Consider the following 12,829-nt stretch of genomic DNA (forward strand, 5'->3'; position numbering starts at 1 on the left):
TCAATACTGCCCCTGCAGCCCAAAGAGGTTAACCTTTTCTCAATAGGGGGTGCTGTTCCCAATTTCGTTCCCAAATTAAACTGCCTCGTACTCAATTCTTGCTCGTACAATATGCATATTATTATTACTATTGGATAGAAACCACTCTCTAGTTTCTAAAACCGTTTGAATTATATCTGTGAGTAAAACAGAATTCAAGTTGGAGCAAACTTCCTGTCAGGAAGTGAGAAATCTGAAATCAGGCAGTCTGTTCTAGGGTCAGTTTATTAATTTGCATGTCTTCTATTGGTCGACATGCACTGCATAGGCCTTCCCCTAGATGTCAGCAAGTAGTGAGAATTGGAATGGAGTTGCTAGGCAGATCTGAGGCCATATAAAGGGTCTGGGTACGTGGGGTACACTCTTTTCAACATTCGCCATGACGCAAGACAGACCTCAGGATGGCGTTCTGGAAAGCTCTCGTTATAGGTCTTCGATATATCCGGCTCTGATTTTATTCGATATAGGTGTTAAAGACATCATAATGTAGTTATTTTAAACCGAGTTATATCAGTTTATATCAGTATATTGCGATTTTCAGATATTTCTTTGTGCTGCGTTATAGTGAGTTGGGCACGTCTTCGCCACATGGCTAATGTTTACTGCTAATTCCAAAGTTGAAGGCGACAATCTACAACCGAGCAACGATTCTTCTGGACAAAGGACAACTTGCCCAAGATTCTGATGGAAGCTCATCAAAAAGTAAGAAGTATTTATGATGTTAATTCGTTGTTCTGTTGAAAAATGTCAAACTACTATTCCGCCATTAATTTCGGTGTGGTCTCGCTTTAACGCACGCTGTATGTCGTAGTAACGTTAATTTTAAAAATCTAACACAGCGGTTGCATTAAGAACTAATGTATATTTCATTTGCTGTCCAACCTGTATTTTTTAGTCAAGTTTATGATTAGTTACTGATTAGATTAGGTGCCTCTCCCAAGATTTCTCCCGACATTTTGTTGGCAGCTTGGCTACTATTCTCATTGTATAACCACGATTTGTGCCGCTAAATATGCACATTTTCGAACAAACTCTATATGTATTGTGTAATATGATGTTATAGGACTGTCATCTGAAGAAGTTTGAGAAGGTTAGTGAAAAAATTAATATCTTTTGCTGGTTTATTCGTTATCGCTATTGTTGGCTTGAATCAATGCTGTTGTGTGGTTGGCTATTGTAGTAAGCTAATATAATGCTATATTGTGTTTTCGCTGTAAAACACTTAAAAAATCTGAAATATTGGCTGGATTCACAAGATCTTTGTCTTTCATTTGCTGTACGCTGTGTATTTTTCAGAAATGTTTTATGATGAGTATTTAGGTAATTCACGTTGGTCTCTGTAGTTATTCTACTTGCTTTGGTGAGAGTTGTGATGGTGGCTGCAATGTAAAACTATGATTTATACCTGAAATATGCACATTTTTCGAACAAAACATATGCTATACCATAAATATGTTATCAGACTGTCATCTGATGAAGTTGTTTCTTGGTTAGTGACTATTTATATCTTTATTTGGTCGAAATTGTGATAGCTACCTATGCAGGAAAAAAATGGTGGGGAAAAAAAGTTGTGTCTTTTGCTATCGTGGTTAGCTAATAGAAATACATAGTGTCTTCCCTGTAAAACATTTTAAAAATCAGAAATGATGGCTGTATTCACAAGATGTGTATCTTTCATCTGGTGTCTTGGACTTGTGATTTAATGATATTTAGATGCTAGTATTTACTTGTGGCGCTATGCTAGGCTATGCTAGTCAGCTTTTTTACTGATGAGGGTGCTCCCGGATCCGGGATTGTGACCAAGTAGAAGTTAACGCTTTAACTACTGATTTTGAAGTTATGGTACGCAAGGAAAAAGCTGCTGGATATCTAGTTGCTTGACACATAACCGTTAATAAGTAGCTATGACCTGACTTGGACCTTGGTAAAGGCCCAACACAATCGATACTAAGATGCTCAAAAGGTTGCCCTACGGCTGGTATTGGATACAAAGGTGCTGGCTTTACAACCTGGTTTGGCTTACTTGTGCGCTGACACGTATGACAAGTTTAAATAAACTGAGCTACATCCCGCTTTAAACGTGTCCAGAAAAAAATTATGGAGTATGCAATCATAAGTTTTACGAACACCCATATGACCTGCCACATCACCATGTGAAGTTTGCAACACTTTATTTCGCAAAGGAGTAGGTACAACTATTTGAAAGACTAGTTCTCCTAGACCCTGATCATAGTATGGAACCCTTTTCCTGACCAACAGCCCATCAAGAAAAAAACACTGAGCACTATCCCTCACCACTGAATCTGGAACAACTTTATCAAACAGATCAGCCAAGGTAGTATCGGCCTTTTGCTCAGCCATCAATGAATCTCTAGAACTAGTCAACTGTTCTGTCTGGAGTTTGACTGGCAACTCAAGACTTTCTGGCTTACTCTCAATCTCCTTGCGAGAGGCCGCGCGGGTAACCGCACAAACTGGAAATACCTCAGGAGAGACAGTTTTGATCCGGAGATTCCCTCCCTCTACTGGCAACTGGGGTGTAACCCCAACATCGACATCACCCTCTACTAGACCACATTTTAGGGTAACTTCATGTAAAGGACAAGAGAATGGAACTAAACCCATACCACATACCATTACACAACTGCCAGTATCAGACTCTTTAGAGAACGGCAAAACAGATTCCAGAATAAAAGAATCTAAAGCTCCAGTGTCTCTTAGGATCTTGATTGAAACATTTTGGTTGCCATCTACCAGGGACACTACACCATCTGAAATAAAGGCTGAAAAATCACAGTGGGAAGACAGAATCAAACTCAACTAGTGGCTGAAAAAGCTCACCCTGGTGGTCAGAGGCTGTAACAGGACTTGCCATCACAGCAGGTTTAACTTGACCTGACCTGACTTCCAATGTCCTTCAACTAAACAGTAGCGACAGGTATTAGCGACAGGTATTAGCATTAACCGGTGCTTTAAGTCCTCCAGACCCAAACTTCTGCTGAGGCCTTTGGAAAGAAGCTCCAAAAAAAGGTGACCTACTATTCCTAGGAGTAAAGTTATTTTTATGGTACATGTCACTGTTTGAATCAAAATGGCTTTTATGTGTTAGCCTGTACTCTTTTTTTAATTTAAATAACGTTCCCAAGGTAAACTGACTATTTCTCAGGTCTAGATCGTAGAATATGCATATAATTTACAGATTAGGATAGAAAACACTCAAAATATTGTCTGTGAGTATAACAAAACTGATTCTGCAGGCGAAAACCTGAGGAAATCTAACCCGGAAGTGATTTTTTTAAATGTTTTATCTGTGTTTCCTTGCCCGTCTTTCTTCCATTTAAAGGGGTATCAACCAGATTCCTTTTCAAATGGCTTCCTCGGGCTGTGACCAGGCTTTAGACATAGTTTCAGGCTTTTATTTTTGAAAGATTAGCGAGATTTTTCAAAAGTAGTCAGGTGTCCTTTGATTAGTTCCTGCGCGCGGGAGGGGTAGCTCTCCATTTTCTTTCTCTCTTTTATTGAATAGGTTACGGTCCGGTTGAAATATTATCGATTATGTTTGTTAAAAACAACCTGAGGATTGATTATAAAAAACATTTGACATGTTTCTACGAACATTACGGATACTTTTTGGAATTTTCGTCGAACGAAACGAGGCTTTGGTTTTCTGAACATAAACGCCATTTGGGTTGCGCGTTGTTATAAAAGTAATATTCATCGAACAAAAATAACATTTATTGTGTAACTGGGAGTCTCGTGAGTGCAAACATCTGAAGATTATCAAAGGTAAGCGATTCAATTTATAGCTTTTCTGACTTTCGTGACCATGCTAATTTGGGGCTAGCTGTTCTAGCATTGATTGATACACTCACAAAAGCTTGGATTGCTTTCGCTGCAAAGCATATTTTCAAAATCTGACATGATAGGTGGATTAACAACAAGCTAAGCTGTGTTTTGGTATATTTCACTTGTGATTGCATGATTATAAATATTTGTAGTAATATTTTGCGCCCTGCAATTCAGCGGTTGTTTAGGAAAATGATCCCGCTAAAGGGATCCGTAGCGCAGAGAAGTTAACTTTACGTTCATTCATGTATGTAGCAACCTGGTCAGACACAGAATTTTTGAACTGTTCTAACACAATCAAATTAGACAGACCCTCAAAACTACAAACTTCAGAAGCTGTACACCAACGATTAAATGCAGAAGTCAAATCACGAACAAACTCAGAATAGGTTTGTGAATCTAACTTTTTCCTGTAACAAAAACGTTGACAATATGCCTCTGGCACAAGCTCGTAGACCTTCAGAACTGCTGATTTAACTTTAGCAAAAACTTTACTGTCAGCTACACTCAGTGCTCCAAAAGCCTCACGTGCTTTACCTGTAAGTACACATTGTAACAACATAGTCATGTCCAAATCTGACCAAGCTCTAGCTTCCGCAATACGCTCAAATAAAGCAAATTATGTGTCTGGATCTGACTCATCAAATTTAGGCAACAAAAAAAGATTCTGTGAAACATCAAACTGTGGTAGTCCTTCTGGTCTATTAGCATATCTCAATCGCATTATCTCTAACTGCATTTGCAACAGCTCCCTCTGCTGCTCAAAAGTTGAAGGGCTAGACTGAAAACTTGCACCCTCACTACTAGCAGACTGACCCCAAAAAACACCCATTTCCCTAAGACCCTGCTTTAATCTAATTTTAACACTTTTATTTTTTTTATCAACAATCTCAATCTGATAATGTTCAGCAATTTCAATTAACTGCTCCTTAGTACACAACTCTAAGACTACCTCTGAAGGAGCTTGAACAAAACTACTCAGAATGGAAGACATTTAACTCAACCAATACAACTATTACAAATGCTTCAAAAAACACACAACTCACCTGCTGTCAGTCTGGGTTCAAGGACAGGAGCCACACCCCACTATCCTCCAAAAACAACTAACTAACTGGCCCTGGTCTTCGTGCAGTCACGTGGTGGGGTTTTATGCACACAAAACCAGTGGAGTGGAAAAGACAACCAGAAACTGGCGGCCCCCCCATAACCACGGAGGTGCTCCCGAGCCGATGCAGGGGAAAAGGGAAAGGGATGCTCTACCCACGTTCACTGCCACCTAAAACAAAAATACCACGAGCCTCCTATTGACACTCGCTGATAAGCCTGAACAGGAGAGGACTCCCACCTGAACAAAACCCAGAAAAACCCAGAGTGAATTGCTAACCAAATTTAGCTACCAAGCTAACTGAACCAAAAGAACACATGGCTCTCAACGCTCTCTTCAACAATATTGGCCCAACCAAAACATCCCCTCAAACAATTTTTTGGGGGCAATCTGAACTAAACTAACCCAAGTTAACTACAAAACAATAAGCCAAATTACAAATAAACAAACATATCAATAATAAGACAAAGACAATCTAGACAAAACCTTAACCAACTATGACAAAATGTTAAAATAAACTAAAATACTAAAGTAAGACTAAAGTACAATTAACTTTAACTTACGGATGAGCCCCCACTTGTCACAGGCCGGCTCATAGCCTGTGGCAAAAATGAGGGGACACGAACAACAGGTATAGGCCAATCAAAAAGGTTCTTTATTATAAACCAAAAACTATTAACTTCAAACAAAGAAAAAGGAATGAGGTGTGAAAGTATCATAATGTAGGGTGTATGTCAAGTGCAGGGATGCGTGAATCTGTGTGTGTGAATATGACTGAGTGAAAACTACGTAAAACTACAAAGGAACAAACAAAACAGGATCATACCTGGAGGAGCAGAGAGAGAGAGACAAAAGTGGTTAGTGAAGCAGCTTAAATACCCTGAGCCCAGGTGGCTCCAATCACTAACGACCCTCCTCTGCCTGCAGGAGGAATCGCCCCTGCAATGCAGAGGAGGGGCCGTGACACTATATACAGTGTTGTAATGATGTGCAAATACAAAAGGGAAATAAATAAACATAAATATAGGTTGTATTAACAATGGTGTTTGTTCTTCACTGGTTGCTCTATTTTTGTGGCAACAGGTCACAAATCTTGCTGCTGTGATGGCACACTGTGGTATTTCACCCAGTAGATATGGGAGTTTATCAAAACTGGATTTGTTTTCAAATTCTTTGTGGGTCTGTATAATCTGAGGGAAATATGTGTCTCTAATATGGTCATACATTTGGCAGGAGGTTAGGAAGTGCAGTTCAGTTTCCACATAATTTTGTAGGCAGTGTGCGCAGAGCCTGTCTTCTTTTGAGAGCGAGGTCTGCCTTCGGCGGCCTTTCTCAATAGCAAGGCTATGATCACTGAGTCTGTACATAGTCAAATATTTCATTAATTGTGGGTCAGTCACAGTGGTCAAGTATTCTGCCACTATGTACTCTCTGCTTAGGGCCAAATAGCATTGTAGTTGCCTCTGATTTTTTGTACTATTTCCAATGTGTCATGTAATTATCTTTTTATTTTCTCATGATTTGGTTGGGTCTAATTGTGTTGCTGTCCTGGGGTCTGTTTGTGTATGTGACAGAGCCCCAGCATCAGCTTGCTTAAGGGGCTCTTCTCCAGGTTCATCTCTCTGTAGGTGATGGCTTTGTAATGGAAGGTTTGGAATCGCTTCCTTTTAGGTGGTTGTAGAATTTAACGGCTCTTTTCTGGATTTGGATAATTAGTGGGTATCAGCCTAATTCTGTTCTGCATGCATTATTTTGTGTTTTACGTTGTACATGGAGGATATTTTTGCAGAATTCTGCATGCAGTCTTAATTTGGTGTTTGTCCCATTTTGTGAACGCTTGGTTGGTTGGTGAGCGGACCCCAGACCTCACAACCATGGGGGGCATGGGGGGAACAGAGGGTTAAATACACAGCATGTAATGATGGAATTGAAACCAGGTGTGTGGGAAGACAAGACAAACAAATGGAAAATGAAAGGTGGATCGGCGATGGCTAGAAGACGGGTGACGTTGACCGCCGAACGCTGCCCGAACAAGGAGAGGGACCGACTTCGGCGGAAGTCGTGACAACAGTTTTGTGGATGTTACCTGTGCCGCTGATGTTCAGGCCAAAGTATGTAAAGTTTTTGTGTGCTCTAGGGCAATGGTGTCTAGATGGAATTTGTATTTGTGGTCCTGGCAACTGGACATTTTTTTTAACACCATTATCTTTGTCTTACTGAGATGTACTGTCAGGGCCACAGTCTGACAGAATCTGTACAGAAGATATAGGTGATGCTGTAGGCCCTCCTTGGTTGGTGACAGAAGCACCAGATCATCAGCAAACAGTAGACATTTGACTTCAGACTCTAGTAGGGTGAGGCCGGGTGCTGCAGACTGTCCTAGTGCCCTTGCCAATTTGTTGGTATATATGTTGAAGAGCGTGGGGCTTAAGCTGCATCCCTGTCTCACCCCTCGGCCCTGTGGAAAGAAATGTGTGTTTTTTGCCAATTGTCGTATGTTTTTTCCCCAACACCACTTTCCATCAATTTGTATGGCAGACCCTCATGCAAAATTGAGTCAAAAGCTTTTTGGAAACCAACAAAGCATGAGAAGACTGCCTTTGTTTGTTAGAAAGCCAATTTGACATTTGCTCAGTACATCGTTTTCACTGAGGAAATGCACGAGTCTGCTGTTAATGATAATATAAAGGATTTTCCCAAGGTATTACACGGTAGTAATTGGGGTCAAATTTGTCTCCACATTTGTGGATTGGGGTGATCAGTCCTTGGTTCCAAATATTGGGGAAGAGGCCAGAGCTGAGGATGATGTTAAAGAGTTTAAGTATAGTCAATTGGAATTTGTGGTCTGTATATTTTATCATTTAATTTAGGATACCATCAAACCACAGGCCTTTTTTGGTTGAAGGGTTTGTATTTTGTCCTGTATTTCATTCAATGTAATTGGAGAATCCTGTGTGTTCTGGTAGTCTTCAATAGTTGATTCTAAGATTTGTATTTGATCATGTATATGTTTCAGCTGATTGTGCTTTGTTATAGGGCCAAAAAGAGTGGAGAAGTGGTTTACCTATACATCTCCATTTTGGATAGATAATTCTTAATTTGTTTGTTTAGTGTTTTCCAATTTTCCCAGAAGTGGCTTTAGTCTATGGATTCTTCAATTACATTGAGCTTATTTCTGACGTGCTGTTCCTTATTTTTCCGTAGTGTATTTCTGTATTGTTTTAGTGATTCACCATAGAGAAGGCGTATGCTCAGGTTTTCTGGGTCTCTATGGGTCTCTCTATTTTTGGTTGGATAGGTTTCTCAATTCTTTCTTAGGTTTTTGCATTCATCATCAAACCATCTGTCATTGTTGTTAATTTTCTTAGGTGGTCCGCTTGACATTTTATATTTGATAGGGAAGCTGAGAGGTCAAATATTCTGTTTAGGTTTTCTACTGCCAAGTTTACACCTTCACTATTACAGTGAAATATTTTGTTCAGGAAATGTTCCAGAAGGAATTCAATTTGTTGTTGCCTAATTGTTTTTTTAGTAGATTTCCACTCTACTTTCCATCCATCTATAGCATTTCGTAATATTATTCAGTTCCTTTGGCTTTGATGCCTCTGTTTAAGTAGACTGTGATTTTGCTGTGATCTGATAGGGGTGTCAATGGGCTGACTGTGAACGCTCTAAGAGACTCTGGGTTGAGGTCGATTATAAAGCCAGACTGTGCTCACTGAGTCTGTACCTAGTCAATGTTTTCCTCAGTTTTCTATCAGTCACAGTGGTCAGATAGTCTGCCACCATGTACTGTCTGTTTAGAGCCAAATAGCATTGAAGTTTACTTTGATTTTTTGTGGTGTCTTTCCAATAGGTGATATATTTTTCTTTTTGTTTTGTGATGATTTGGTTGGGCCAGATTTTCTGAGGGCTGTCCTGAGGCTCTATGGGGTTGGTTTGGGTTGGTGAACTGAGCCTCAGAACCAGCTGGCTGAGGGGACTCTTCTCTGGTTTCATCTCTTGACATTGTAGAGCTCTGTGATGGAATGTTTTGGGGTCACTTGTTTTTAGATGGTTGTAAAATTTGATTCTATTCGAATGAGGAGGGGGTATTGGTCCAATTCTGCCCTACATGCGTTATTTGGAGTTTTTCTTTGTACTTGCAATATGGTCTTGCAAAACTCTGCATGCAATATTTCAATTGGATGTTTGTCCCATTTAGTAAATTCATTATTAGCGAGTGGACCCCATACTTCACTGCCATATAGAGCAATTGGTTCTATAACTGATTGAAACATTTTGAGCCAGATTCTAATTGGAATTTCGATTTTGATGTTCCTTTTAATGGCATAGAATGCTCTTCTTGCTTTGTCTCTCAGCTCATTCACAGCCATGTGAAAGCTACCTGTGTTGCTGACTACCAGATCTCTGTAACCTAGAGGGCAACCAGTGGTCCGTCTCCTTTATACCATGTTTCTTGTAGGATGACAATGTCTGTATTTCCAATTTATTTGATGAAGTCTGGGTTCCTGCTCTTTAGGCCAAAGACAGATGACCTCAGACCTTGTATATTCCAGGATGATAGTAAAAGCTCTGTGTTCCATAGTGTCTAGTGTTGTTTTTGTGTGTTTTGTGTGGTTTTGTGTCGCAGGATGGGGCTTGTGCGGGTGAAATAGTGGGGGTTGGGCCTGTTGCTCTGCTAACGACCTGGGCATTTGTCCTGCTGTCATGTCGAGGTCCTTGCTGGGGGGCATGGGGTGGGCAGAAGGGGCGTAGGTCTAACATGGGGGGGGCCTATATTGGGTGTGGCCAGGGTTTTCTTGGGGGGGTCTTAGCTGGTTGGGATGTGGCTGGTGATGCTGTGGTCTGGGTGTAGGTCCTTTTGGCGTGGGTTCTCTCGGGGCAGGTACTTCGGGAGAGGGTCTTGCAGGTCTGGGAGGGTGTCTCGCTGGTCTGGCTGGGGTGAACGTTGCTCTGTTGCTCCTGTGTTGGTGCTGGGACTACGGTTGAGGTTGACGTCCTTCAGGGTCCTGGCAAAAGTTGGGATTGCTGCCTTGTAGAGGTGGACCTGGTCATAAATGCTGTTCAAGTCCTGGGTGGAGTGGTGGGCCAAGTAGACATTAGGTTCTGAGGCACAGTCTTGCGAAATGCTTGCATTCACCCACTGTATGGTGGTAGCAGAGTGGAGATAACCATTTGTGCGTTGGGGAAAGTGGAAGAAGCTTTTTCAATCACTCCCTTGAGTGCTGTGGCCACCCTTTCCAGCTAGCCCCTCAGGTCATTTGTGCCTGTGTGAATTATGATGTTTCTGGGGGGACCCTAGTCTTTTCTCTGACAACAGCTCCAGGGAATGCCTAGTTTTTGGGCACCAGTGTTTAGCCACTTTGTGTTTGGGAAAAGTTTATTTTCTTGAATGTATTTGCCATTTGAGTCAAAGAGGAGCACACTTTCTGGCTTTTGTGTGTCCTCAGTGGATGGGGGTTGTCAGAAGGGCTATCTGGGGATGTGTGTCTCTCTCTCTCTCTCTGTGTGTGTGTGTGTTTGTTTGGACTTTTGTCTTAATTTCTGGTGATTGAGATGTCTTCCTTCTATGATTGTGTGTATGATTGTGGGACTCCACACACACACCCACGCGCACAAACACACACACACACACACACGTGCCTGTGTGTGTAGCCCCAAAGCACAAAACAGCCTTGGCGGGACATAGAAACAGCGCGTAGCTTTGAAGTTATGGTCACTTAACGTATGAGTGAGTCTTCTGTCCCTGTAGTACCATCTTCTGTGGTGGATTGTTTTCACCGATTGAATATTAGTTGGGCCTAATTATTCTTGTATCTTGTTCCCACCATTGTTATAATTGTTTGTGTTTTATCTACCTTTATTTTGACAGGGAAGAAATAATGACACTAGAGTCTCTTTACAGATGAGCTCTGCTTAAATAATTCAAACACATATAATATACAATATACAAAATCACAAAACATATTAAGAAAAACAGACACATTTATCAACAGAGGTCCAACTCTGAACTGACCAAGGGGGGTCGGAACATCTAATTTTAGAGAGCTCTGGATGTTGTTCCACATACAGGGCTAAAAAAACAAAAATCAGCTTCACCCAACTCTGTGGAGACCGAAGGGGCCTCCAGTGTTATCCAAGCCTGAGACCGGATTTGGTCATTTGTAAGTCTAAATTGATTTAATGATGACAGATACATAGGATGTTTCTGCATGAGTGCTTTGTACATAAACACAAGAAAATGCTGCTCTCTCTTTACATAGAGGCCCAAACTACGTTTTGATACAGAACACAAAGGGGAGTTCTATAACCGTCATCAATTAATCCTCTACATCGTACAAATGGCAAGTGCAACGCTGTGAGTTTGGAGCAGGGAGACGATAATTGTTCACTCCTATAACTGCTAGCTGAAGACCAGATCCCCCTCGGCTAATTTCTGACCTTGCATTCTACACTGAATGCCAAAAGGTTTAATTGAGTACAGAAAAACCCTTTCCTTGTACTTTTAGCACTGTAATGTTTCTGTCAGATATATTGATGACTTTACTGTTGAAGGTATTGCCTCTGTGCCTCTGTGATTTGCGAGTAATTATTTTTAGGTTAGTATATAATTGCTTTAGCTGAATCCAGTTACATGACTATACTAAAACTGCACAATAGCACAAATGCAAATCAATTATTTCTAATATACAGTACTGTTCAGTACACAATAGTCACAAAACTCAAACTGTGCTCCCTAAACTGTGTTGTGCAGGACAAGTGGCTCCTCCACTCAGTCCTAATGCTGGTCCAGTCCTGGTCTGAGCCTTCGGTGTACCTGCAAACCACCTTGGATAATTACAGCGACGTTCCTGACACTACTCAACAAGACCAAATGGGTGTCGGAAAAACTCCTTCGTTTGGAGAAAGGAGTGGTGGTCCTCATCAGGAAGGTACTTCAGTGTCATTACGCATTGTCCTCTTAAGCCCAATGCATGTTCACATAATGTAAATCCATTAGCACTCATTTTCTCACATCTCGTAGTCCTCTATCAACGGCTCATTTCCTTGACTTCACCTCTCTCCCTCCCTCTCCCTCCCTCTCCCTCCCTCTCTCCTCCCCCATCCCCCATCCCTCTGTCTACTCTGTCCTGTCCTTCCTGTGTTCTATAGATGCTGGACGAGGGCATGCTGACCACCTCCTACTATGAGCAGGGCGTGACTCCATACAACCTGCAGCCTGAGGTGCTGGAGTCAGTTCTGAGGGACTACACTCTGCTCAGCTGCTTCAAGAAGGACCCGCACAAGATGGAGACCTTCCTCAAGCTCCTCAAGTGTCACCAGACTGACAAATACAGCTGTTTCCTTTACGAGAGAACAACTATTTACACCCCATTCAAACCCCTACTATTATATGGACTAAACAAGACACTACCCACCCACAATGAGGCTAGCATTAAACATTTTTCCTCCCTGATTCTGGTGCCCCCGCATTTGCCTTGAACACATAGCGAGGTCGACTGATATGACCTCTGCCTTAGGGTGTCTAACATCATCAAATAAATGTATTTATAAAGCCCTTTTTACATCAGCCGATGTCACAAAGTGCTATACAGAAACACAGCCTAAAACCCCAAACAGAAAGCAATGCAGATTTAGAAGCACGGTGGCTAGGAAAAACTCCCTAGAAAGGCTGGAACCTAGGAAGAAACCTAGAGAGGAACCAGGCTCTGAGGGGTGGCCAGTCCTCTTCTGGCTGTGCCGGGTGGAGATTATAACAGAACATGGCCAAGATGTTCAAAAGTTCATAGATGACCAGCAGGGTCAAATAATAATAATCACAGTGGTTGTAGAGGG

At 41.5% G+C, this 12,829-nt stretch overlaps 1 pseudogene; it reads left to right on the forward strand.

The window, feature by feature from the left end:
- Positions 1-234: 234 nt before the first annotated feature.
- Positions 235-12,475, forward strand: LOC120028462 (annotated as a pseudogene).
- The last annotated feature ends 354 nt before the right edge of the window (positions 12,476-12,829 follow it).

The sequence above is a fragment of the Salvelinus namaycush genome, chromosome 34 (assembly GCF_016432855.1).
Source record: "Salvelinus namaycush isolate Seneca chromosome 34, SaNama_1.0, whole genome shotgun sequence".
Taxonomy (NCBI): domain Eukaryota; kingdom Metazoa; phylum Chordata; class Actinopteri; order Salmoniformes; family Salmonidae; genus Salvelinus; species Salvelinus namaycush.